General features: G+C 38.2%; 1 protein-coding gene across 1 annotated transcript in view; it reads right to left on the reverse strand.

The window, feature by feature from the left end:
* Nucleotides 1-27454, reverse strand: part of ccdc102a (coiled-coil domain containing 102A) — a 102465-nt gene extending 75011 nt beyond the window's left edge. Inside the window, exon 1 of the mRNA XM_073837135.1 lies at nt 27316-27454. The gene's annotated coding sequence lies outside the window, so the exon portion shown is untranslated. The remainder of the gene's footprint in view (nt 1-27315) is intronic.
* Between the last annotated feature and the right edge of the window lie 132 nt (nt 27455-27586).

Below are 27586 nucleotides of genomic sequence, written 5' to 3' on the forward strand. Positions count from 1 at the left end.
CTTTTATGAAATAGTAGTAAATCGCATTTTAAATCGCAAATCGCAATTTTGATCAGAAAAATCGCAATTAGATTTTTTTCTCCAAATCGTGCAGCCCTAACTTGCGCTTATGCAGACTTAAAATGGTCGCCATATGCGCATGTCTGTTAAGTCCATTAGACCATAGACTGTGCCATTCATCATTTTATGTTTCAGAAGGGTGGTCGTGAGCGCCCTAGATGCGCACTTTTGCTGAGCCAGCACTGAGGTGAGCTCCGCAGCAGACTTCTATGTGACAGTTTAGGGTGAGAATTGGGACAGGGTCTTAGTTCCCCCAAACATAGTTCTGCGTAATAAACATTTCTAGCTCCTGCTTTGTGAACACACCAAAAAGTAGGTACTTCCATCAATAGTTCTAGGAACTATGAAAAGTTTCCTCCGGTGCGAAAGCCCCTCATGTTTGAAAAAAATTCTATTTAAGTCAATATCAATCTCAATATCATGCAAGGCTTAGCTACTAATTTCCACAACATTAAACCGGTCAGATAGCTAGCTATAACCATGTCGACAGCAAAAAAACGTGTTTGCGCTAATGCCATAGCCTCATCCTTTCCCTTTTCAGCCCATCACTCATCCAAACATGTCTTGGAATTCCATTAGTTAGATCCAGGCAACAGCTAAAAGCCAATATAGGCCCCATAACTATTAAATGCCCTTTCTAATATTGAGAGTGCCTCCAAAATATGGCCAGTCGTGTCATTAATAAATATTAGGGGTGGACAGATTGTGAGTACAAATTCCTATGAAGTAGCTGCCAGTTCATCAATTTGCTCTGAACAAAAAGACTATTGACTGTCACAGTGTGTATGGATGTGGCTGGCACAGACACAGTCATGCTTTTAATAGCAAATTTCCTCATAATTCATGTGATTGTGAAACAAGGCAGAGATCTGGAAGGCTCTCAAGGGTCTGGATGTGAATTGCTCCCATTTGAAGACTGTTGTGTTTTCCAGCAAGAGAGAATGTAGACTAGAGCTCTACAATGAAAAATCCAAATCATTCCCACACCAATTATTGTTGCTGCATCCTCCGTGATGAAGTTGGGTTTACATAAACATGCAAATATGTTGGTGAAGAAAGCAGGTGGGTTGAAAAAGTGAAAAGGGGGTCGTAACACTGCAGAAGAAACCGCTTTTTAGTTTAATTTCATAGATTGTGCTCTGGTTTTTGACCAGATTTTGATTTCTCTCTCCCATTTACATATGACATATGATTCAATTTAAAATTCAGCATTGAAAATAAGCCAGTAAAGAAAATGTGTAAACTTCAAACAGAATAACTCAATCATACTTTAGCTCGCACTTTCAGGACAAAAACATGCTGTAAACAAAGCTTTGCATGCAACCCTGGAATTACAAAAAGTAGACCCAAACTCTTCTTGAAGAATAAAACAAAATGCCCCTGATGTTCTGCAGTGTTTACAGAGGTTTGTCACAATGCAAACACACAAACAAGTCCAAAGTCCAAACCACTACAGAGACACTACAAAGCAGAATCAGCCACATAAGCAAATTTAAGTGATAAATCTTAGTGGTGGTTTGCACTTAAAACAAGCCAAAATGATCATTTCCAGTGTCCAGTGTATGGGCCATGGGCAAATTCACATGAAAAGTGCCATCAGGAGTACAACAACACACAGTATTAAAAAAAGAACAGAAGAGGCATGAAAAAAGTACTGTACTCTTAATCAGCAAAAAATTGTATTACAGTAAATATGTATTACATTTAAATTTTATTTATTCAACTCAAGATAAACTAGCCTGGAAATTCAGCAGACTGGTCTTTTCAGCAGTTAACGCCAAGAAATAATCAAGTTGTCACAACAAAGATCAGTTATTCTCCTGTGTCTGCCTTTTACTAATAAACGTGAAGGAAAACTGCAGAGTTAGTGTAAAATAACTCCATACGGCCCCACCCGACAAATATATTTTTACTATGGCTCTGCTTGACTAAAGTGCCTGTGACCAATGAGACTATATCAAAGGCCAGTAGAAAACCACTTCCTCTTCAACTGTGCAGGCCTGGTGTGTGCTATACAGTTGGAACACTCAAGACAAGTCCCCAGTTCAACTGTGATATTTCTTTCCAAAGTCATCTCATAAAAGGCATCATTATGGGACCATTAGTTCTCGCTCATCAACCCTGTCCAGAATGATTAATCCCGTCATATATCGGCTCCTCTGTGTCAACAGGAAATTGTTAAGTTTCTTCAGACTCCAGAATTCAGGTCTAGTCTAGGACACACGGTGCATTCCTGAACAATGACTCGATGACAAATGCATATATACACAGCTCTCAAATCCCCACACACACATCATCACACCAAAAACAACATCCAGCTCCTACATGACCACACTAATCAGTGGGTGTAACAGCAAAGCTGATCCTTGTGTTCTCTACAGTTTTCAAAATACTGAACTAAAAGTGAAGCCAAATATGCAATTCCAAAAGCGCCCCAGGTTCATCTTCTTCAAGGCAGCTTCAGGCAAAGTATAGTATTATGGAGTTTGAGAATCTCGTCTCAAGGCCAATAAGAGAAGATCAAACTACTCCACATGAGTCAGAAGAAATTCCTCACTCCAGACAGAAAATCAGCTACCTTAATGAAAGCATCAAAGACAATCAAAGTAATAAGTTGGATCCCTCAGACTACAAACACATTTGTCATCACCATGACTGAACGTATAAAAGTGCGAGACTGGTTTGGGTGATCAAACACTATGGAGCCTGTGAGGCAAAAACTGCAGTGAAATCTCAGCTGAGCCCCGTCTGAGAGCAGAAAGGGCCCAATTAAAAAAGTCAAAACATAGTCTTCTGCTCACCAGACACATTCCTTTGACTGTCGCAACGCACACACGCACTTATTGAATCTTGAGGGAATTAAAATGTAAATCACGGTACATCAGAAAGATTGTGTGCAGATTGCATTAATCTGAGATAATGTCTTGTAATATAACCTAACCCAATTTGCAGCAGAAGTCAAAAGCAGCCGTTTTTGCTTATGTAATCATGCAACTTCTTGCTTAAATCTTCTGGTGATCTCTCAAAAAATGCTGAGAACATGGTGGTCTGCAAATGTCCAAAATAAATGACCCAAGACAGGTATATTGAATTTCGTATTAAAATAGGCAGAATTTGAATGCTAAGACCTTGTTTCATATAAAATGTAAGAAAGCACAAAGTGTAATGTGATTGTAAGATGCACTTAGGCTAAATACCAAGCCAAGGTGAGGGTATTCGAGCCTGCGGCCTCTCCAAAGTGGCTCAGCTTTTCTGGTCCATGTTTTTTCCCCCAAGCACTCAATCATGATGCCATGTAAAAATGCCCTCGCCCAGATTTCCCTCATCCAGGGTTTTGGCCTGATCCCCGCCATGCCCTGGGACACCAGGATGTTTGGCCCTTTCACAATTAACCATTTTTTCGTGCCCAAATTTCTTCAGGATCTCTGTCCTGTCTCTCGAAAGGGCCCCTGATTTTTCTGATCCATGTTTTTGGCTAAGTGCTCAAAACATAAGTCCACAAATTTACATGTCAGCCAAAATTGCGGCGGCACATAAAAACGCCCTCGGCTAGCCGACCATCCAGGGTCGTAGCTCAACCCTGCCGTGCCCATGGACGAGGCTCCCCGCCCGGTATACCCCTGCGCTTTGTGAAGGATGGATGTTTGGCCCAATCCCCCCCTTCCACATGTAATTTTTTCGAACCCAAATTCGGTTTCGAACTCCAAGCCACAAAAAAAAAAAAAATTCTGCCGAAATCGTGACGAATGTAAAAACGCCATCGGCCAGCCGATGGGGTAGCGGCCCGATCCCCACCGTGCCTGGGGAGGAGGCGCCCCGCACAGTACGTTTTCCACACGTCATTTTTTCGAACCCAAATTCCTTCAGGATCTCTGCCCTGCCAAGCCTGTCCAAAAATGGTGAGGGTACATGGCCTCTCAAAGGGTCCCTGCTTTTCTGGTCCTAGTTTTTTGTCAGCGCTCCAAACCACAAAAAAAAATTCTGCCGAAATTGTGACAAACGTAAAAACGCCATCGGCCAGCCGATGGGGTAGTGGCCCGATCCCCACCGTGCCTGGGGAGGAGGCGCCCCGCACAGTATACCCCTGCACCTCGTGGAGGGTGGATGTTTGGCCCATGCCCCATTTTCACACTGATTGTTACATTTTTAGTCATTTTTTCGAGCCCTAATTCCTCCAGGGTCTCTGCCCTGCCGAGCCTGCCTAAAAATGGTAAGGGTACGCGGGCCTGCAGCCTCTAGAAACGACTCATGCTTTTCTGGTCCATTTTTTTTTGCCAAGTGCTTAAAGCGTAAGTCCACAAATTTACACTATACAGTTGAAATCGTGACAGCACATAAAAATGCCCTCGGCCAGTTGACCCTCCTATTGGGTCACAGCCCAATCCTTGCCGTGCCCAGGGACGAGGCGGTCCACTCGGTATACCCCTGCGCCTCGTGAAGGGTGGATGTTTGGCCCAAGCACCCCTTTTACACTTGGTCATTATTTAGAGCCCAAATTCTTTCAGGATCTCTGCCCTGCTGAGCCGGTCCAAAAAAGGGTAAGGGTACGCGGGCCTATGGTCTCTCAAACGGTCCCTGCTTTTCTGGTCCATGTATTTTGTCCACAAATTCACCGAAATCGTGATGCCACGTAAAAAAGCCCTCACCTAAATGACCCACCTCCAGGGTGATGGCCCAAAGCCCACCATGACCGAGGATGAAGCGCCCGGTATACCCTGGTACCTCGTGGAGGGCGGACGTTTGACCCAAGCCCCCTTTTCACAATTAGTCAGCCAGGGGAAGCCTAACATTTAGGCTAAAAGATGAATTCTTGGGATTTGTAAATCAATATCAGTTCATCAAAATGGGGGGAAAATCTATATTTTTAACCCAGCCCTAGCAATAACTATTATATTTTGTTTTTCCTGGTCAGTGGCCAGGAACATAAATTAGTGTGCTTAATAAAACGACAGCTTTAAAGGGATAGTTGAGCCAAAAATACAAATTCTGTCATTAATTACATTTCCTCACATTGTTCTAAACCCATAAGACCTTCATTCATCTGCGGAAAACAAATTAAGGTTTTAAAATCTGAGAGCTTTCTGACCCTGCATAGACAGCAACGCAACTGACACACTCAAGGTCCAGAAAGTTAGCAAGGACATCGGAGAGACAGTGGAGACTAACACGGAAGAGAAGCAATTGTTGAATAAAGTAATTAATTTGATTTTCTTTGCATGCAAAAAGTATTCTCATAGCTTCAAGAAATTAAGGTTGAACCACAGATGTCACACGATTTTAATGAGGTCCTTACTACAGTACCTTTCTGGGCCTTGAACGTGGTAATTGCATTGCTATCTATGCAAAGTCAAAAAGCTCTCAGATTTCATCAAAAATATTTTTGTGTGTTCCAAAGATGAAGTTTGAAATGGGTTTGGAATGACATGAGAGTCAATGATTCATAATTTTTTGGTGAACTATCCCTTTAAGACCAATCACAAGCTTTTGCCAATGTGTTTTATTGGCAATGAATGAACAAATGCACAATCGGTAAGCAGTAGTCCTAATTTGGCTAGCACCCAGAATTCCACCTAATTAATATTCATGAGCCAGGCTGATAAGGTTTATAATGTGCCCCTGCTGCTTTGCCACAGTTCTAAACGCAGACTGATGAGAACACTGAGTATCTAGACTAATTAACACACAAAATCCTGATCCTGTCCTTGGGCTAAACTTGTTACATTCCTGCAGTGCAAGTGCTGAAGCTGATGTGATGGACACAGAGAACACCATAATTAGACTCAGCTGACAGTTAACTGGACTGACGAGTGATTTACATTTGACACAGTAAGCTGGCTATCGATTTTGAGCCATCAGTCACTCCCTACTACAGATCTGAGTGACTATACGTCTGACTGCTACTGCTTAGAAATGGCCTCTGGATTATATATGGTGTATTAGCTATACATAAACCAAATTCTTTACAACAACACGTCAAATAGCCAAGATACCAAGATTCCACAAAAGAAATAAAGGCACGCAGGTTTGGGTTCACTTGGGGGTAAGTAAATGATGACAGAATTCCTTTAACACAGAATGAAGTCAAGTTGCAAAGCTGGTGGCTGTCTGGCAATCTGCACTAGTGTCAGATGGCCATTACTTATTCAAAAGGATAGATCTGCCTCAGAATGAGGGCCTCAGAGAGAGGTGATATCACTGAGCTGCTTACTCTAGCAGCAAAAGTGCTGAGTTCTCTGCATCTGTCCAAAATCCATAATCAAAGAAGACAAGGTGCTTTTTAAAGCAATAGTTCAACCAAAAGGTGAGCATTCTGTCATTGTTTAATCATCCTCAAGTTGTTCCAAACATGAGTGGAACAAAAATGATAAAAAAATAGTTCACCCAAAAATGAAAATTCTCTCATTAATTACTCACCCTTTTGTCATTTCATGTGATAGTTCATGTGGCATCAGTGGTTCAACCTTAATTTTATGAATACTACGAGAATTTTTTGCGCAAAGAAAACAAAAATAACTTTTTTCAACAATTTCTTCTCCTCCGTTTCAGTATTTAACGCACGTTCACTAGAGTATCATGATGCGTACATGCCTTTGCGCACAGAAAGTAGCTTCATAACATTACGATTGAACCACTGATGTCACATGGACTATTTTATTGATGTCCTTATATCTTTCTTGGGCCTTAAACATGTTAGTTGCATTGCTGTCTATGCAGGGTCAGAAAGCTCTCAGATTTCATCAAAAATATCTTAATTTGTGTTCCGAAGATGTAGGAAGCTCTTACATAGGGTTGCCACTAGTGTTGGGCGATATGCTCAATTTTCATATCGTCCTATCGTCAGCCTCTGAGATCGCCGATACACGATACTATCGTGCTAATTTATTTCATAATATGTAAATGTGTCAACGTGTACAGAGCGCTGACGGTAGTTCTGTTCAAGTTTGCTTTCGGTTTCATTCTCTGCTTTCTTCACGGAGCGGTAAATGTGCGTGCCTGAACGTAAATGAATGTATCTTTCTTTACCCGTCATATTGCGATAATGCTTCCGCTATATGTCTGATCTTTGTCATCAGTTCATGCTGTAGTTCAGTTCATATAGAATGTGTAGAAGCGATGTGCGTGTAATTCACGTGCATATGTTTAGCGCCATTTTATCGCATCTTAATTCTAGTTAACACATACAGATGTTACTGAGGTGAATGTTTATGTTTACTATATACAGACAGATTCTGATATATCATATTTATTTCAGCCTAAACCACATTTTACTCCCTCTGTTATCCTAATGACTGTCTACACTTAATATATGTACACTGTATGATGAATAAATCTCTTACTCATTTTCACTGCACACATCTGCGGCGCTATCTACTCTAAGCTTGTGTTTATACCGCGGCAAGTTTCTGATGCATCCTAGAACCGACTCTCCACGCTGCATCGCTAAAGTTAGGTGCCTTTTTGACGGATAATGATAATAATCGTTTTACTATCGTCAAAGTCATCAGCAACAGGCGATATCTCTGACTATCGTCGATACACGATACTATCGTCTATCGGCACAACCCTAGTTGCCACCCGTCCCTTAAAATACAGAATCGTCCCGTATTTGAGAATGAAATTGCGCGTCCCGTTTTGAATCAAAAACACGGTCAAGCCAGCCGCGATTGATTTTAAGTATGCGCGCATATTACAGTGATTACGGTAGTTTCAGAAACAACGAGGAAACAACACAGAGAGAACGCGCTTGCAGAGCGCTTTTCATTTAGACGCCCAGGACTGAGAGATAATACTACAAAATGCTCGTGAATTTTTACTTACTTATTTATTTGCATTTCTGCTTTAATATCCGTTTTATTTATTGGTGTACTTGACGGTTCTTTTCTGAGAAATGGGACATTACTAGACTTTAGAGTCTAATAAGTAGAAAAAAAAACAATGATCAGTTCTTATTCAGGACGGCCCATATTATATGCAAAACTCATATGAAACCTTTTTACTGCAGCATTTTTGAGATATGGGACATTATTACATTTTAACGGGGTATATAGACCCCATTTCTAAAAAGTAGAATGCGTCCCTTATTTTTGGGTATTAAAAGTGGTAACCCTACTCTTACAGCTCTTAATTTTTTTTTTTTGCTGAACTATCCCTTTAACCCCCGAGCTGTTTATCTCATCATAAAGTTTTCAGCAAAACAAAATTTAGGAACAAATAACCATTTTAATAATGTGTTTATGTACTGATTCAGAAGAATGTATTTTCGCTTTGAGGGTATGATTTCAAGGTGAACAGAAATAGAGCTATATTATGTACCAATTTCTGAAGCAACACATAACAGATGTTTCATCGTACAACATCCTGGTCTGAGGCAGATCCTGCCAACCCTCATGACCCCTCATGTTGAGTCAAACAGTCCGGATTCAAAAGAGTAGAGTTTGGACACAAAAGAAGCCTTTTGACCTTTCTTAATGTTTCAAACTCATGAAACAAAGTGACTAACAATTGACACTCAACGCAACACAGAAGGATTATAAAGACCATCTGCTCGGGTCCCAGTGATTCTTTGTCAGTACAGTGCAACATAAGGCTAAGACAAATGCTGAGAGGATGAGACTGTCTACAGTCCTGCAGACAGACTCCTCATGTTCCCTGCCACTAATGAGGATCAGATGAGGAACATGATACACCACAACAGCACACCCACACACACGCACACGCACAACACACAACACAAAAAGACCTCCACTTGATGTCTGTGGTAGGTAAAGAACTGAATAATACCTTCAAAATACTGCATGAACTATAAATATTGTAAAGCCACACTGAAATGTATTTCAACTGCAGACATATTGAGACAATTATGTTATTCAAGGTGATTTAAATACGGATAATACAGACCTATATTAACTTACACGTTCTTAATAACCATCCAGCATTTGAAGTGAGCTTTGATTATGAATGGAGAAAAAAAAAGAGACTAAATCATCTAAATCATTCTGTGGTTCAGCCAGAGAACACAAAAGCCATCAGGAGAGCCCATTCGCCAGAAAGAAAACAAACACCCTCATTTCTCTCACATACTTTCCTTTGATTAAAGGACAGAGTGCTATAAACACAGCCATAACGTATGTTAATTTTAGACAGAAGGAACACATTGTTTCTAGCTGCTTTGGTGTTTAAATACACAAAGTGGAAAATGATAAAACATAAGGCAGACTGTTTAACCGACCAATCAGATTAATTGTTCAGACAGAGCAGCAGGTTGGAGGTCACATCACAATTTGCAATGGAAAGTTTATGGGGGCAAAACCGTCAAAACAGACACAAAACTAGAGCACATAAGCAAAATCCATCATCCTCTGACAGCACATCCAGGGAAAAACCCCTTACAGAGGGGACTGCTCCCAGACTGACAATGTTTATTTCCTTACTTTAAAAAATGTATTTTAAATACGTCATTAATTACTCACCCTCATGTCATTCCAAACCTGCAATACCTTTGTTCATCTTTGAAACACAAATTTAGATATTTTTGATAAAATCCAAGAGCTTTCTGACCCTGCATAGACAGCAATGCAACTTGAATAAATTTGTTATTTTTCTTTTCTTTCCACACAAAAAATATTCTCGTAGCTTCATAAAATTAAGGTTGAACCACTGATGTCACATGGACTATTTTAACAGTGTTCTTACTACCTTTCTGGTAGTTGCATTGCTATCTATGCAGGGTCAGAAATCTCTTAGATTTCGTCAAAAATATCTTAATTTGTTCTGATGATAAACAAAGGTCTTACAGGTTTGGAACAACACGAGGGTGAGCTATCCTTAAAGACTTTCATTTATCTATGAAACAATTTTTTTATGAAACCTGACAGATTTGTGTCCCTCCATTAAGGTCCATTCACCCAAAACATTATTGATTCAAAAGAGATCATAAAATAAAAACCATATGAACAGAGTGGGTGGGTTAATGTCTTCTGAAGAGACACAATCGCTTTATATGATGAACAGATTTAATATAGGCTTTTATTCGCATATAAGTAATATTGATCAACTCAAATATGGATATGTTGATCAAAAAACACTGAATATGGTAAATGGGTGCTTTAAGGAGAAGTTCACTTCCAGAACAAAAAATTACAGATAATGTGCTCATCCAAGATTAGGGCTGCTTGATTTTGGCAAAAAATCATAATCACGATTATTTTGGTCAATATTGTAATCACGATTATTTAACACGATTATGACTGGGTCCAAAACTTTATATTAGTGATTAATTTAAAGATTGCAATACAGCAGAAAAAGATACAAATTAAAAAAAAAAAAAAAATCTGTGCTTTTTGAAAAAGTAGTCTAACAATACTACAGAAATTGAATGTAATTCTTTGAATGTAAAATAAAATAACGTCTTCACTGTAATAGTTAAACATGCTTTGTTTCTTATTATAAAACTACAAAAGTCCTTCATTCAAGAGCAGTGAGTGATTTTTCTCTTTGTATTTTTACGTTTTATTAAAAATTAGCACAGAGACGGCAGAAGGAATATTGAATGCAATATACCGTTACACATGTATTTTCATTCTCAACCGTTTATGATCATTTAAGACATAACTGACAAGGGTTTACATGAATAATCACCAAGCGCCTCATTTTGAAATATATTTGCGTGTATTTGACCGTTTAGGAGTGCACTAGGGCTGGGCGGTATGACCAAAATTTTATTTCACGGTATGAGAAATTTTATTTCACGGTAACGATATCTTTCACGATATAGTTTTTTTTATATAGGTAGCAGAGTTTCCCCTAGGTTTTACTTTGTGTAATAACGAAAACATTCATTTAAGTGGAAAAATAAGTCATAAACTCTCTATTTTAACATTTTGAACAACAGGGCTCTACAATCTTTTGCTTTTTTTTTTTTTTTTTTGAAATTCTTATGTTTTAATTTTTCTGATAATCAAATGAAAGCATAAACATTTATTTTTACTCAAATGAAAAAAAAACCCTTTTAATTTTTGGCAAACAAACAGAGGTTTACTGTTAAAATCAATACAATATGTTCATGTCTTTCTTTCTTCAGCTGTAAAGAAATTACGTTTTTTGAGGACATCATTTTATGATTTTTCTCCATATAGTGGACTTCTATGGTGCCCCGAGTTTGAACTTCCAAAAAGCAGTTTAAATCCGGCTTCAAACGATCCCAAATGCGACTGTAAACAATCCCAGCCGAGGAAGAAGGGTCTTATCTACCGAAACAATCGGTTATTTTTTAATAAAATTACAATTTATATACTTTTTTTTTACCTCAAACACTCGTCTCATCTTACTCCGCCTGAACTGTTTTTTCCAGTTCAAGACAGTTAGGGTATGTCGAAAAACTCCCATCTTATTTTCTCCCTCAACTTCAAAAATAATTTCGAAATCATCCTACATCACTGCAAAAGTGCCGACCCAGTGTTTGCAAAGTGAACGTGCAAAGAAGATCCAACACCCTTAACAAATAAGGTAAAACAGCGATGTAGGATGATTTTGAAGTTGAGGGAGAAAATGAGATGGGAGTTTTTTGAAACACCCTAGCTGTTTTGAACCTAAAAAAAATAACCAATTGTTTCGCTAGATAAGACCCTTCTTCCTTGGCTGGGGTCATTTGAAGCCGCATTTAAACTGCAATTTGGAAGTTCAAACTCGGGGCACCATAGAAGTCCACTACATGGAGAAAAATCCTGAAATGTTTTTCTCGAAAAACATAATTTCATTACAACTGAAGAAAGAAAGAAATGAACATCTTGGATGACAAGGGGGTGAGTACATTATCTGCAAATGTTTGTTCTGGAAGTGAACTTCTTTAAATGTGCTTGCCTGATGTGCGGGGAACCAGCTGAGGTTTCTTCTCGCACACCATCAGTTTAGATGGGAATTAGGAAATTAAATCTGTTTATAATATAAACTGACCACGTTTTAAATAAACTGCTTAATTCATGTGGATTTACTTTGTGATCTTTTTATGAACTTTTTGAGCCATTATAGTTTTGGGTGAATCGACTTTCAAAAGAGAGAAACAAATCTTTCAGATTTTAATAAAAATCTTAATTTGTGTTAGGGGTGGGCGATATGACCTAAAATTAATATCACGGTATTTTTCCTCTTTTGAACGGTGACGGTATAAAATAACGGTATTATGTTCCTGGTCTTGATCAGAAGATCACAAATATTGTCTCTGTTCTAGAGCGATACTCTCAGAGCCCTTTTCTGTCTGAGAGTGCCACCTTTTAACTACCTTCTGGCCATTGAAACGGTCTAACTCAGGCCCTTCAATATTGACGAATAAGAGTTGGTGGAGTGAATCCACTGAGATGTGGCTTCTCCAGTCAAGTCAATTTGCTTCATGGAACTAGTGCTAGTAATAGTTCAGCAAGATTTCTGTCTTCATTTTTATAGTGTCGTCCATGAAAATGAGTCTCAGAGGTGCCATGAGTGCAATCAAATCTATAAATTCATGTTGAGATTAGTGATTTAAAAATAAAATTTGGAATGCAAAAGTATTTAATATTTCAATAACTGAAAGGATCTGCCAGCAGGTGGCGGCAAGACACTGAAATTAATTACTGAATCGTATTGTTCATTTGATTTGTTTGAACACATGGTTCATTCAAGTGACTCTCTTTATGAATGGGAAATTGAATCATTTCACTAGATTAGTTTAAAAACGCACGCAACAGCGTGTTTGATTGGAGAACTGCGCATCTTCATTTAAACACAGAAGTGTGACTTGTTCCAGAATAAATTTTGATGAAGAAACAGAGCATAATCGGGCATAGTGATATTCTCAGACAATGTAAGTCACTTAATAATAACTTCTTGTTTATTTAACGGCTGTATTAAATTAATATCTCATTTACAAACTCCCATAAAAATATTAAAAGCTGTCCCTCATCTTAGTTTGCGATATCACAAAGCTCTATTATAATCAACGACGCGATCTGTACTGCGATCAATCTCTTATTTACACTGTACACTTTGTTTATAGAAGGAATCGTGAGATATGTCTGTGATACATTACTGTGTGTGCTGTGAACCTAGACAGGGCGGCGTTTGGCTTTCCGGTGCATTTAGAACTTACACAACAGGAACAAAGCAGCGATCGTATTTATCTCCGCTATGGTCGATCGCGCCGTGTTGTTATTCGCGCAAGTGATGGGGAAAAACATCCCACGGATAAAGTGAGTGACGCGATGCGCATATTCGCTTGGTGTTTGGTATGAACGCACCGACTGTATGTGCGCACGCAATTGACAAACGCACGCAAATTAAACTTTAGTGGCTTATTATTTAGAATTAGCTATTATTGATGTTAATGCAGCCGTTCAAGGCACATAATTGAGTTATTACGGTATTGACGGTATTAGAAAATCCATGTCGTGGCGCAATGTCACTATGATACCGGTGTACCGCCCACCCCTAATTTGTGTTTAGAAGAACGAAGGTCTAATGCATTTGGAATGAAGGTAAGTAAATGATGACAGACTTTCCATTTTGGGGTGAACTGACCCTCTAAAAGAATCTGTCTTGGGTCATAGTCTAGAAAAATGTTCAGAATGTAGAACAGAAACTTTGATTAAACATAATATGTGCAATAAACTATTAGGCATGCATACACAATTTCCCAGTCAATCTAAAAAGCTTACAGACTCGCGTGCCGACATGACTAATCAACACCGACTGCACTGCATCTGTGACTAACCATGAAAACACTATAAATATGTCAGCTAATGGCCTAACAGAGAAGAAACTACAAGACCAGAGAGTGTGATGTGCACTCCCAAGTGGAAAGGTTTTATCGCCAAGTTGCCAAGCTTTTCAAAAAGCTTCATTCCATTGAGCCATGGAGAGACAGAGCAACTTTGTCTTTTTGAATCTCACATGATACTTAACATAAATCATCTTCCGTGAGGTCTGGTTCAGTGGGAATCACAATCGAAACACCTTCCTGCCAAGCAAACGCAACGGTGATCTCAACGGACAGCTGGCCTTAGCCCAGTCAACCCCAAAGCAAGTGAAAAGAAATCCGAAGACACCTCCGGGACTTCAAGATGATTGTACCTAAAGAAACAGCCTTTCCAATACAACTATTAAACTTAGGGCTGACGTCAGCACAAAATAAAGCCTTGTCATGGTTTTCTCATCTACTGTATGCTCAGCAGTACAACGGAACAATACAAGTGTTCTAACATTTACGAGCGCGCACAATATCTGCCAGTCCCGTGTCAGATATCATCCAGTCAAGGCTGAAGCCTTCAAAACCCTCTTAAAATATAATCAAACTCAATATCTGGCTAAATATTAAAGTACGTCTGCAAAATGTATAGGTTTGGGTTCTGACTTGAACTTTAAGGGAAGGTTCAACCAAAAAATAAAGGGAATTCTGTCATTTACTTTCCTTCATGTTGTTCCAAACCTGTATGACTTTCTGTCTACTGTAGAACACAAAAAAGTTCTTTTTGGAAAAACTTTTCAACTGCAGCGTTTTAGTGCCATGTTAAAAAATAAAAAAAATCTAAAATTACGAGATTAAAGTCAGAATATTTTGAGAATAAAGATGAAATATTTCAAGAATTTTAATTACAATGAGACATTCATTTCATAAATTTATACTGTTTTCTTTGTGAAAATTCCACCACCTACTCTGCAAAAATGTCTGGTGACGTCCAATCTTTTGTTCCTCACGCTCTAAAGGTTGAAGTGGACTCAAACTCGTGAACAAAAGTTAAAATGCTGTCTTTTCTGAGGTATATAAGTGACTATTCACAAGCTGTTTTATTCACAGTATAATACAGAAAATGATTGGAAATAATATTTAAAGTCTTCCATTTATTATTTGTAGAACGCCGGCCATCCAGTAATCGAAATTTGTGCTTTGTTGATTTAAATAAATACAACAACTCAGATTTTAAATTAACTGTTAGTTATCATGAAATACAAATTTGTATTGCCTTTGTTTTTACTTTTTTTAAGTTTATAGCAAGATATAAACATGAAGGAACATCAGACAGAATGAAAGAAAAACATTATAGCCTAATTTAATGAAACGAATGTCTCATTGTAATCAGAAAGATGAGTTATTCACATGCTGCTTAAACTGAGGCGAATACAGCGAACTGTCATTAAAGAGCATGAAAAACACATTATTGTAATAGACATTGTTTTTATGTCACTATAAAACTGAGATTTTCAAAGCTGAGACTTTGGAATATCTCCTGGTGCTCTCAATCTGGGCCATTTGCATGTGTAATAGGCCAGAATATACTCTCAAAATATTATACCTTTAATCTCGTAATTGATGCGCATTAATTCTCGAAACATTTCGACTTTTTCCTCGAAACAACTTGACTTTATCCTCAAAACAACTCGACTTTACACTCGTAATATAACGACTTTACTCTCTTAATCTTGGATTTTTTTTTATTTTTTTTTACATGGCACTAAAACACTGTTGTAGCTTTTTGACCTGAAAACTGAAACTGAAAAAAGTTTTTGCTTTGGATCCCAATGACTTTCACTGCATGAACAGTTTTCAAAACGGTCAACATTTCTTCAGAACAGAATCTTTTGTGTTTGCCAGTCAGAGAATTTTTGAGAGAATTGGTCAATTATCCTATTACACTTGGGACTTGAAGTGGTTTAAAAGTTTTGGACAATATTTTATCGAAATGCATCCAAATTCTTAAACTTTACAGGCTTTGAGGGGCCCCAATTCCGGTTGCAGTCTAAATGAAGGTCAAGCGGCAAATCTCTAGGCTTGTGTGGACTTCGAGAGGGGCCTCTCTAATAACCACTCATAGGCTATATGCCACAGCCCTTCCCTTTCAAAGCCGCAGACCACTGCTATGGTGCATCTGGCAGACTGCTTATGGGCCCGGGGTGCAAGCTAATTGGCCACAGGAAGGCACAGAATATCCAATGATGTAGTGCATTTATTCCCAGCTGGACTGGGCCCTGCTGCAGGGCCAAAAGGTGACTTATAAGCACTCTGAAGCCGGCATGAACAGTTGTTTCTACAGTAAGGGGGGTCGTCATGGGCCCCTGAGACAACATCCTCTTGACTCTAACCCTCATTCTATCAGACTTCCTTCCTGCAGCTCCAACTTCAAAATGCCAAAGATCCTTATCCAGAACGCCTGCAATATAACACACAGGTCCAGGTAAACAACAGCAATCAGAAATGCACAATCAGCTTTTAGAGGTTTTTTGCCCCATTAAACATGAATTTTCGGTTTCATTGAGAACTTGCAACAAATGAATGTGCAAGGAGCTGCATGTCAAACAAAAGGAAACTATGAAGTTTCCACTCTCACAAACAACTGCTTTAACCACATGTCTTTCCAAACAGCCAGTGTGGTCTTGACCAGGCTTAACTTTAGCACTGAGGTGACCACCATAATATACAGTGCAGAGACACAGCTGGAGAAGTGACAAAAGAACAGGAACTTTTGAAAAAAGGCCCCAAAGGCTGACAAAACATTTGCTGTGTGCAAACACAGTATGCTTGTCCAGTGCTTATCTGAATATTTAACAGGCTGATGCGGAATCTGTGAGTATTGCAATATGTCAAAACGTCCCCAGTGATATGGGGCGTAAAGCTGTAATGAGGGAAGAATATTGGTGCAATTATTAACACGCGTGCCGGTTCATAACAGGACACAACACTCTTCATGCATGAATGAGGCTATTCTTAATAGAACATTTAATCTCCAATCCCACGCACATAAATTACAATGGAAAAAGAGAAAGAAAAATACAGTCCAGGTATCTGGTGACAATATGTGAGAACGCAGTGTTTCTTATCGCAGATCCTAATCCAAGTCCCATGCATCAAATTCAGAGCTGACAGAACTTATCCTCCCGTTCCATGGATATCAAATACTAAAGCCAGTGACTTCCCGAAACAAAAAGCCAGTCTGACTTAAGAATTCTAAGGCTGTTTCCTTTACTACTTCCACATTTTTTTGTATTTGTTTAATAAAAATAAAATCAAGCTGTGGAACAGATTTAAGCTCTTGAAATATACAATACAGCAAATGGACGAGACAAATCATTCATATATGATTTTGGCTAAATGTCTATTTTAACTGAATTACACTGCAGACAATGAATACTTCCAATGCTGGAAAATCCCATACCAAAATATGGTGTGCTATACTACCACATTTAGAATGATGATATCTTAATAAAAAAATCTTACTAAAACAATATTGAAAAGATGTTTGAAATATTATGTTTTAGAAAAAGAAACAAAACTGCTTCACTGTCTACACTGTAAAAAATGCCCAAATGCAGGGTTCAGCCTGTTGGGTCATTTTATTGGGTTGTTTTAATATTTGTTTTTAAAATGTGTTTTTAATAATACAGTATACTACCCAGGTGCTGTAACTAAGCTGCTAGGTCATTTTTAATGGGTTATTAAATATTGTTTTGTTTTCTACCCAACCGCTGGGTTGAGCCTGTCTCCAACGAAACAACCCAGCTGTTGAGTTACAGTCAGAGCATGGGCTTTTTGAGTCCTCTACAGGAGAAATTGGTGTAGAGGACTTGGTTCTCAACACCGTTTATTTGGTGCACTTCTTCAGCGAAATAAAGGTTTGTATACATTTTATTTCATTTAGTAATTTAGTCTTTACTTAGCCTGGCTAACGCCAGACCACGTTATGACTTCGTCATGATTCGTGGTCTGGGAACCACATGTTCATTTTCTCGTATTTGAGGCGTGGTTTACGAATGCCCAGAGCCGTTTATTGGGCGCTATGAATGTCTATCAAATGCACCTGTGCGTAGCTCATAGCCAATCGTTTCAATCATACCGGATGACGTATACAGAGCGATGGTTTAACGCCAAAAGTTGCTCTTTTTTTCACAATAAACTTGCGTTCTAAACTACTTAGAACACTATCTAAGGGGCCGTTCACATGTCGCGTCTTTTGCGCACTAAAGTTCGTTATTTCAAATGTAGACGCGCGGTATGCACGCGCATAATGGAAGCGACGCGGTTGCGACGCGCTCGCGTTTTCCATGCGCAAGCTACAGAGCGGTTTGGAAAGGAGAAAGCGACGCGCCTAGCGTTTTCCACGTGTTTTTAGGCGCGACATGTGAACGGCTGCATCGAATGATAACTTGCTGCCATGCTGGATCCATAGTTATAAACAAACTGCTTCGGTAAGTCGCGACGCATAGAAGGTGTCATCGTCTTGCTGCTCCCTCCCCGTTCTGTGATTGGTTCCCTATCTGAGGTGAAAATTTGGTCCATGGTTTCCATGCTACCTTCCAGCGTGAATAAAATCGCGCTGCGCGGAAGGCAGCATGGGGACACCCAGGCTAGTCTTTACTGTGCTGTAAGTTATATTTTTTTATGCAACGCAACATACAAGGACGAGATGTTTCATTCTTTTCAAAGGATGGAAATGCCTTTTGTTTTGCATAACATAAATTGATTTCATTTGTTATATATATATATATATATATATATTTGATGTTAAAATATGTTCTCTAAACTCAGTACTGTTTGTTAATAGGCAGGTTATGGAGTCATGGCATCTTTCAGCTACGAGTGAAACGCGAGGCGGTGGTCCAAAGTTTGTAATTTCCCCAGCGAATAGCAGCCCATCACGACTCAGATTTCGCCGACACACCAGCACGAGAACTAGCACTATTTCGGTATAAAGGGATTTGAGTGAACGATTGAATACGCTTAAATTTATATGCTTCTTTATTTAAATGTTACAGTTTTTATTTCTATAATGCTTGTTACATGAGTTTAAATGTATGTAATATTGCAAATATTGTATTCACCCAAATAAATTAAATTTGTCTTATAGTTTTGTCTATGGGTGTTCTTGCTTATTAATAATGGTTTAAAAATTATTAATAATGCTTATTAATGCTTATTAATAATGGTTTAAAAATTATCTGAGTGGAAGAACCCAGTGTGTTCAAGCCGAAGGTAAACATTCTGATTCATTAGAGATTTTAAAAGGCGTTCTTCAAGGATCGGTGCTGGGGCCTCTTTTATTCACCATTTATATAAATAGCCTTGATTATGATATTCAGGATGCCAACTTTCATTTTTATGCCGATGATTGTGTCATGTATAGTAGTGCTTCTTCTGGACAGCAATCCTTGTCTAAGCTTCAGTCAGCCTTTAATATTATTCAGTCAAGGCTTCACAGTTTAAAACTTGTTCTGAATACTGATAAAACCAAGTATATGTTATTTTCTAACTCAAAGAAAAAACTTGAAAATAATTTAGTATCTCTTCAGACCCTTCAAGGTACAGTGATTGAATTAGTAAAAGAGTACAAATATCTAGGCATCATAGTGGATGATGCCCTATCTTTTAGCTCTCATATCACTCAACTGAAGAATAAACTGAAAATCAAGCTTGGGTTTTATTTCAGGAACAAGTTTTGCTTCTCTTTCAATGTAAAAAAGAAATTAGTCTCTGCTACTTTTCTCTCGGTCCTTGACTACGGTGATGTTGTATATCAGTTTGCACCTTCTTATCTTCTTTCTTCCTTAGATGCTGTTTATCATGGTGCTCTAAGGTTCATATCAGATTGTAAAACCTCAACTCATCATTGCATTTTGTATCACAGAGTAGGTTGGCCTTCTCTATCTACCAGAAGAAAAATGCACTGGTACTTAATGATTTACAAAGCCATCTTGGGGTTGTTGCCTTCCTATCTCTGTTGTTTTATGCAACAGAAAATTACCAAGAAATACTTTCTTCGTTCGCAAAATTGTTATACTCTTTCTGTTCCTTTTACCCGAACTGAGCTAGGTAAGAAGTCTTTTATGTATGCAGCACCGTTTGATTGGAATCTCCTCCAATCAAAATTAAAATTATTATAAAATTATTAAAATTGTTCTGTCCAATATTTAGCCAGTGCTGGGTTGCCAAATGACCCAAGTTGGGTTGTTTTTAACCCAGCATTTTTAAGAGTATAGAATGCTGATATCTTAATGAAATATCTTACTAAAACAATATTAAAAAGAAAACTTCTAAGTTTCTGAAATTTTATTTACAAATGCTGGGTTCAGCCTGGTCATTTTATTGGATTTTTTATATTTTTTACCCAAGTGCTGGGTAGTTTTTACTGTAACTCTGCTATTGGGTCATTATTACTGTCAATACAAATGATGAACCCCCTCACACACCTATCCATTGCTGGGTCAGTATAACCCAATGTTGGGTAGTCTGTGCCAAACTGGTTAAAACTGGATACATTTGCAAGCGGTCATTTTGCGTTCTGTCCTGAGAGAAGACTTGACTGACGGGAAACTTCCTGAATGAAATTAAGGTACGTATTACATTGTATTTATATTCCTATCAAATGAATACTGTATAAATAGGAAACGTCCTTAGTATCACATATTTCCTTTTTTTGGCTTTAATATACATCCCAGCTAGCATGTGCTTGGAGTGCTAGCCTTCTACAAATTCAGCATTCACCGGATCTAAACTCAAAGCGAACGACACGCTGGCACCACCATGGAAGTTTCAACTTTTGCCAAATGAATGCACGACCAGGGCTGAAACACGACATGACTTAGCTGTTATATGTAACAAAGTCTCCGGTACAGCTGTTTTTCTGGTAAAGCTGTTTTTGATGTAACTTTTCAAACAGGAATATAAGATAAGGTATGATTATAAGTCATTTAATAAAATGGAACAGCCTACTGATAGCAGTTTTTTCTCACAGATTCCCACTGGCTTCTCTTGCTGCTCCTGTCACGTCCTAAAACCTTTACTAAATGTTTTTGAAGATTTTATGATTGTAAAAGACTGACTTGACGTTTAATAACAAATATTGTATATGAACTGTTTTTGTCCTATCCAGTTTTTTCCTGAGTAACAGATGAGTGGCGCCATGATGGATTCTAACTTCCAGTTTAAATCCATGATAAAACGGAGTAAAAAATATTAACTAACTTTCAACATTTTCAATATGACTAAATCTAAAAATTTGTGCTGGTTTAATGTTACATCATTGGCTCGGAAAATCAAAATCTCGATTAATTGAACATTTTAACTCGATTACGATTAATGAACGATTATTTTATTTATTAATAATATTATATTTAATTATATTTATATAATATTTATTTTTTTGCCCTCATAGTTCACTGACAAGTAGGGATGCACCGAAATGAAAATTCTTGGCCGAAACCGAAAACCGAAAAAGAGGAAACCAAGGCCGAAAACCGAAACCCCGAAAGAATTATGCCAATTATTAGTACCATTCCATTTATGGCTATGACTGTGTACTAATCTTACTAGAATCAAGGCATTGCAATTGCATACATTAATATTAAAGTTTCAAAGAATAAATCAATTATATTAATTTAAACAATTATTATCAATCAAGTATTTTATTACTTGACATATACATATATTTTACTGCCTTTGTTTAAATTGTTTAATCGTTTACATTTTTATAACATTATCTTCTGGATCCATCACATCATAGACTGTAAAAAAATTCACATTTACAAGTCTACGCGTTTCTCTTCCAGCAGGAGGCGCTGTCAGACTGGTATACAAAGCAGCGCAACAAATGACTTTGAAACGTGCAGCTCTCAGATTTATTCAATGGATAGCCTTGTGAAGTTTCATCATTTCTTGTCTTTCAGTCCCCTCATTTAACACCTGAAATCATAATTAATACTTTCTTAACCCCTAATAACACTGCAGTTTTCAATTAAAATTAAGAGCTTTATTTCAAGAACCGATTTTCTGAAACAAACCTTGCACAATATACGTTTCTTTTTATACGTTTCCCACCATATTCAGGGCACAAGGAAAATATTAGGGGACTAAATTAATATCAGCATATGAAGTATAATCGTCTCTCATTGTCTCTGAGAGAATGCACGTCAGATGCTGAAAATCAGTTTTCACTTTCATTTTAACATTGCGCAGTTTTCACGTTGCTTGTGTGATATCCATTGGCTCACCTCCATGGTTTAAAACATAAATATTAATAAAAATACAGTATGAAAAGACATATCTTTAAAATATTGTGACGTAACACCAACGTAAAGCTAATGTTTTTCACTCACTGAAAGCTACATCTGTCTCGATCTCTGCTCTTATCACTGCACGCACGACTGCAGACACAACCCCTCTGGAAATTTCGGTAAAACAAGTTTTGCAAATCGCTATCCGTGGGTCTTTCCATACGTCCACACCGCAGACTTGTTGCTTCAGACAAGCACGTGCAGGCTGCGGTTTCTGTTTGTGTCAACATACTAGTTCGGCCGTGTTGTTTCGGTGATAAAAGTCTTTCGGCCGAAAACCGAAAATGCACTTTCAAAGTAGAAAATAAGCACTGTCTTCTAAACAAAATTACTCTTGTATATATCCTGTAAATTTTTTAAGCTCTCCATGGACATGTCGGCGGAATAACGTAATGTAACGGAGCGGGGTCACGTGACTCCACACGCGGTACTGTTTTTAAAGGGAAAGTAATCGAAATAATCGACCTGGAAACATTTGATCGATTATAGGTTCTGAATGTCGATTTCGATTATTTTTCGATTAATCGCCCAGCCCTACCCAGAAATGGTTGTTTTTAACCCAGAATTTTTTCGAGTGTGTGAATATCTAAAAATACAAAATGGTATATTTAAAACTTTTTCGAAAAAGAAAAAAAAAATACTAGGAATCATTTACTTCAAAAAGGCAAGCACACCATGGTGCAATTTAAAACTTACTTAGCAGATGTTTTCCAACCAATAAACTTTCAAAAGTGCTAATCCTGCAATGTTGTGTCTCTGCAGGTAGAATGTGTTTTAATTTAAATCAAATACACAGACATAAAAGTGCAGCTGTGGAGTAAAAAAAATCCCCTTGACCTTCACAAACTTGAGGTTCCAACAGCACACTTGAACTAATCTCACCGTCACATATCACATCACACAAATGCTAATCATGAGCTTAGCTGCCACTTCCAATTACGGGCTTCCACAGATAAATCCTGACCCTCAACGTGACTTCACAAAACGGCCAGAGAATGTGAAACTGTATCTGATGCTAAGGATTGTCAAGAGGCGGCATTAAAGTTCTGCGGTCGTGCAGACCTCTGAGTTAGCCGTAATTATCACGGTGGGGGTGTGAGGTACCTCAAGAGGGCTGTCAGAACGTAGGACAATAGGCTCTACTTCAACGACCGAATTTTGGTTTCCTGCTGATTCGCTATCAAAGAGTTTGTATTTCACATGAATCAATCATTTAGGAGGAACAGATCTCCTGTAGCCATTTAATTCTGTCTGCACATGCCTGAGCTGTGTGAAACAAAAACACTTCAGCCAGAGCCAGCGTTCCAAAACTATCACAATCGATTACAGCCCATGAAATCAGGAGGAGGAGACCGGGAACCAGAAAAGAGAGCAAGGAGATTTTAAAGGTGGGGTTCGGGGATGGGTGTAGACCACCAGAATGCTTTTAACAGGCCATACTGTCAAAACAGCATGCAAGCTAGAGAAGCTGCATTTTGAGAAGGGTGCAAAGCACCTCAGACACAAAAAACCTGCAAAAATAATAATAAATTAGCATACAAACCATTCTGATTTAGCTGGCCTACGTGAAAAAGAACTGCTCGTGAAGTGAAAACAAGGATGTGGGTTTCATATGCAAGCAGTTTCTCACAATCAAAAAGCATACAGGAGCACGTACGCAAAACCCTATATGAAAATTACCACCGCTCTCATTCTCCTTCTACGTGCAGCCTGCAAGCAGATGGGTCCGAGTCGTCTGAAAATGTGTGGTCGCCATAGCAACCACTCACACGAGTTGTTCTCTTTTCAGTGAAACGCAGGGGCAATAGTGCTTTTTCACCTTCCATCTGTCTGGCTAGCTGCCTCCATGCTTGGTGCGCTACCATCAGTGAAGCGAATTCCTTGAGAAAGAGGGAGGCTCCGTGGCTTACGGAGGTATTTCACAAAGCAATCCACCATCTGCTGACCACTGCCAGGTTGACAGTTGAAAGGGAGGGGGAAGTCTGGCAGGTCTGACCTCCAGACCAAAACAAGACGTCTAATTAAATCAAGCTGATGAGGGCCTTCGGCACACCTGAATACAAAAAGGTCTCCATTACAACAGCACTGCTGGACCAAGATCACACATTCTTGTGCAAATGAACAAAAATGTCTGTGTTCTGTTTTCTGTGCTGTTTACAATTGCCTGCTGTTATTTTTTAGCGATACAAAAAACAGGGATGCACAATAATGTATATTGGTACCATAACAGTTATTGGCAGATGATGGATATTTAATTGCTACAAATAGATATTTAATGGTGTTCATGGTCCCGTTTTTTACATACAGATTACCTTTGGCATCATCTAATGCTCACTTAATAGTTAATTTTTAAAAACACTAATATGATAACACTTAAAACGTAATCTTCAGCAAAACTTAAAATCAATATTCATTTATACTGTACATTGCAATATGTGACCCTGGACCACAAAACCAGTTTTAAGTAGGGTATATTTGTAGCAACAGCCAAAAATACATTGTATGGGTCAAAATGATCAACTTTTCTTTTCTGCCAAAAATCATTAGGATATTAAGTAAAGATCATGTTCCATGAAGATATGTTGTACATTTCCTACTGTAAATATATCAAAACTTAATTTTGATTAATAATATGCATTGCTATATTGCTAAATTTCATCTGGATTTTTTTTTTTTTTTTTTTTGCACCCTAAGATGACAGATTTTCAAAACTGGTTGTATCTCAGCCAAATATTATGATAACAATGAAAAGCTTATTTATTCAGCTTTCAGATGATGTGTAAATCTCAGTAAAAAAAAAAAAAAAAAAAAGTCCCTTATGACTGGTTTTGTGGTCCGGGATCACAAAATGTTTGATTTTTGCTTTTAGTTTTGTTTATTGATTATTTAGACAAACTAAAATGTCATATTTGCCATTTTTGAATCAACTTCATGCAGCTTTTCCATAAAATGGCAATTCGTAGGGCCTCACATTAGTTTTAGAAGATTGCAATTTAAGTCAATTTAGATTCAATGACTTGTTAAGTCTGACGCAATAAATGATTCATCAACAACTCACTGGAGGGAAACACTGTCAGCGAATAATGACAAATTTCCATCTGTTCTTGACACAAAGCTATCATATGGGCTGAAAAAACTTGTAATTTTGGAAAATATGAATCACATGGACTACTTTTGTTGTGCTTTTTGCGTCATTTCTTGGAGCTTAACAGTTGTGGCCACTATGCGCTTTGATTGTATGGAAAAGACCCGCATAAAGATTCTCTAAAATATGACATTTTTTCTTCCACATAATAAAGTAATGCAGATTTGAAATGACACTAACAATAACGCAATGTTCAGTTTTGTGTGAACTTTTCTTCTAAAGACACAGGAAGAGACAGAGTAACATTTTATGCACCAACCCAACGTCCTTGGAACTGACAAGCTATATTCAAACTCAATCTGGTCCTGACAACATAACTGGTCATTGCAATTGCAGTTGGGATGGTCGTGGTTAGGGCGGCTACAGGGCCAGGCTCAGTGTGGCCTTGACTGTTCCTCTTTTCATGCAGTGATGCAGAAGAGAAAGAAGAAATCACTACATTTGTGGGTGACCAGAGTGCTCCAGATGTGGGATTCAAAAACATTCCTTTAAAAAAACGTCCAAAAAACAGACACAAGAGACAAAAGCAATAAATGTGAACCTCCAATCCCAAATGTACAATAAATGCCTTATTTCTCCAAGTCTTTCCTCATCTAATTACAAATCATCCTTTTGGGTGCATGCGTGTGTTATTAGGATGTGAATCAATCCTGGACAACTATAAATTTGTCGGGTAACCCTCCTCTGACAGCTATTAGGGGATATATTACCAAAATGTATTTCTCTGTGGTCACCGATTTGCTATTTCGAGTGTGGAAAAAGTGAGCCTATCTGTGGTTTTCTGGAACTTGTGTGACCTCCAATTAACACTGTTTTACTGTAGAGGAAGACCCCTTTTTTTTCTTTTTTTCCTTTTTACCTGTTTTACAACTGGGCGTTAAAAGGGAATCACCCAGCCCAAAGGAAAACAGATGTCATGGTCTTAAAAGCCATGTTTTTCTACTGACATTAGCCAGTCAGTGACACAAACATATGTACTGTAAGCTATATAGAGGGAGAGGATTGCATCACAGGTTTTCAGAAACTAAATGTGACCCTGGACCACAAAACCAGTCTTAGGTCGCTGGGGTATATTTGTAGCAATAGCCAAAAATACATTGTATGGGTCAAAATTATTGATTTTTCTTTTATGTCAAAAATCATTAGGAAATTAAGTAAAGATCATGTTCCATGAAGATTTTTTGTAAAATTCCTACTGTAACCCTATCCAAATGTAATTTTTGATTAGTAATATGCATTGTTAAGAACTTAATTTGGAGAAATTTAAAGGTGATTTTCTCAGTATTTTTATTTTTTGCACCCTTAGATTTCAGATTTTCAAATAGATGTATCTCGGCCAAATATTGTCCTATCCTAACAAACCATACATCAATAGAAAGCTTATTCATTGCGCTTTCATATGATGTATATATCTCAGTTTTGTAAAATTTAACCTTATGACTGGTTTTGTGGTCCAGGGTCACAAATAAACTTTGTATTCTTTCAGAAAAGTACAGAACCACCACTCCTCGAAAGTCTAAATTTGCTTGGGTTACATTTAAGTCTGTAACATGCCATACAACATGAATGAATGAGACTGGCTTCCAAAGGAAGTGGACTTTGTTCCAAATAGTGCAACTGTAAACTTGCATTCCGAGTCAATTTCAACCTTTTGTATCGCTCACTTTGTTTGCTTCAATACCATATAAACAATGCTAATATAAAGTCTGACACAAAACAATAACAGAAAGGCTAACAACAATGAAGCCTCCATAAACTTTTCCTTTTCAACCTCCACAACAGTTCACATAGAATCTAATAACTACATTTCCAGCGACGTGACTCAACGTAACAAGATACTATTTGTAACAGCAACACATCAGCTTCAGGGTAAACAGCGTAGCAATTCACAGGCAAACGACATATTTGGGAAGTTCAGCGTGTCTAAAACGACGTCTGCCTGCACATTTGTGTCGTGTTGAATGTCACTCGACACCGCTGTTCGGATAATTCACAACAATACATCTGTAACCATGCCGTGATCCATTAGCACATGCACATACCTGAACAATATAGGAAAGAACATGGAAGAAAATCCCTCCAGCCTGTGTTGCAGATTCCTGCTTTTCCAATACAATTCCCGAGTTCAAGTCCACCGTGGATGTTCCAGCAGGAATTTTCCCACCGAAGGGAAGAGCAATGTGAGCAAAAGATGGAAGGGGAGGGATAACAGAACCGAACGGAGGCGGCGCCTTCACCGTCACCAAACTTCCAGCCTGGAAGCTTTTTGTCAACACCACTATGCAATAGACTGTATTTTGCCAAAATATGTGA

This window comes from Garra rufa, chromosome 3, assembly GCF_049309525.1.
Source record: "Garra rufa chromosome 3, GarRuf1.0, whole genome shotgun sequence".
NCBI lineage: Eukaryota > Metazoa > Chordata > Actinopteri > Cypriniformes > Cyprinidae > Garra > Garra rufa.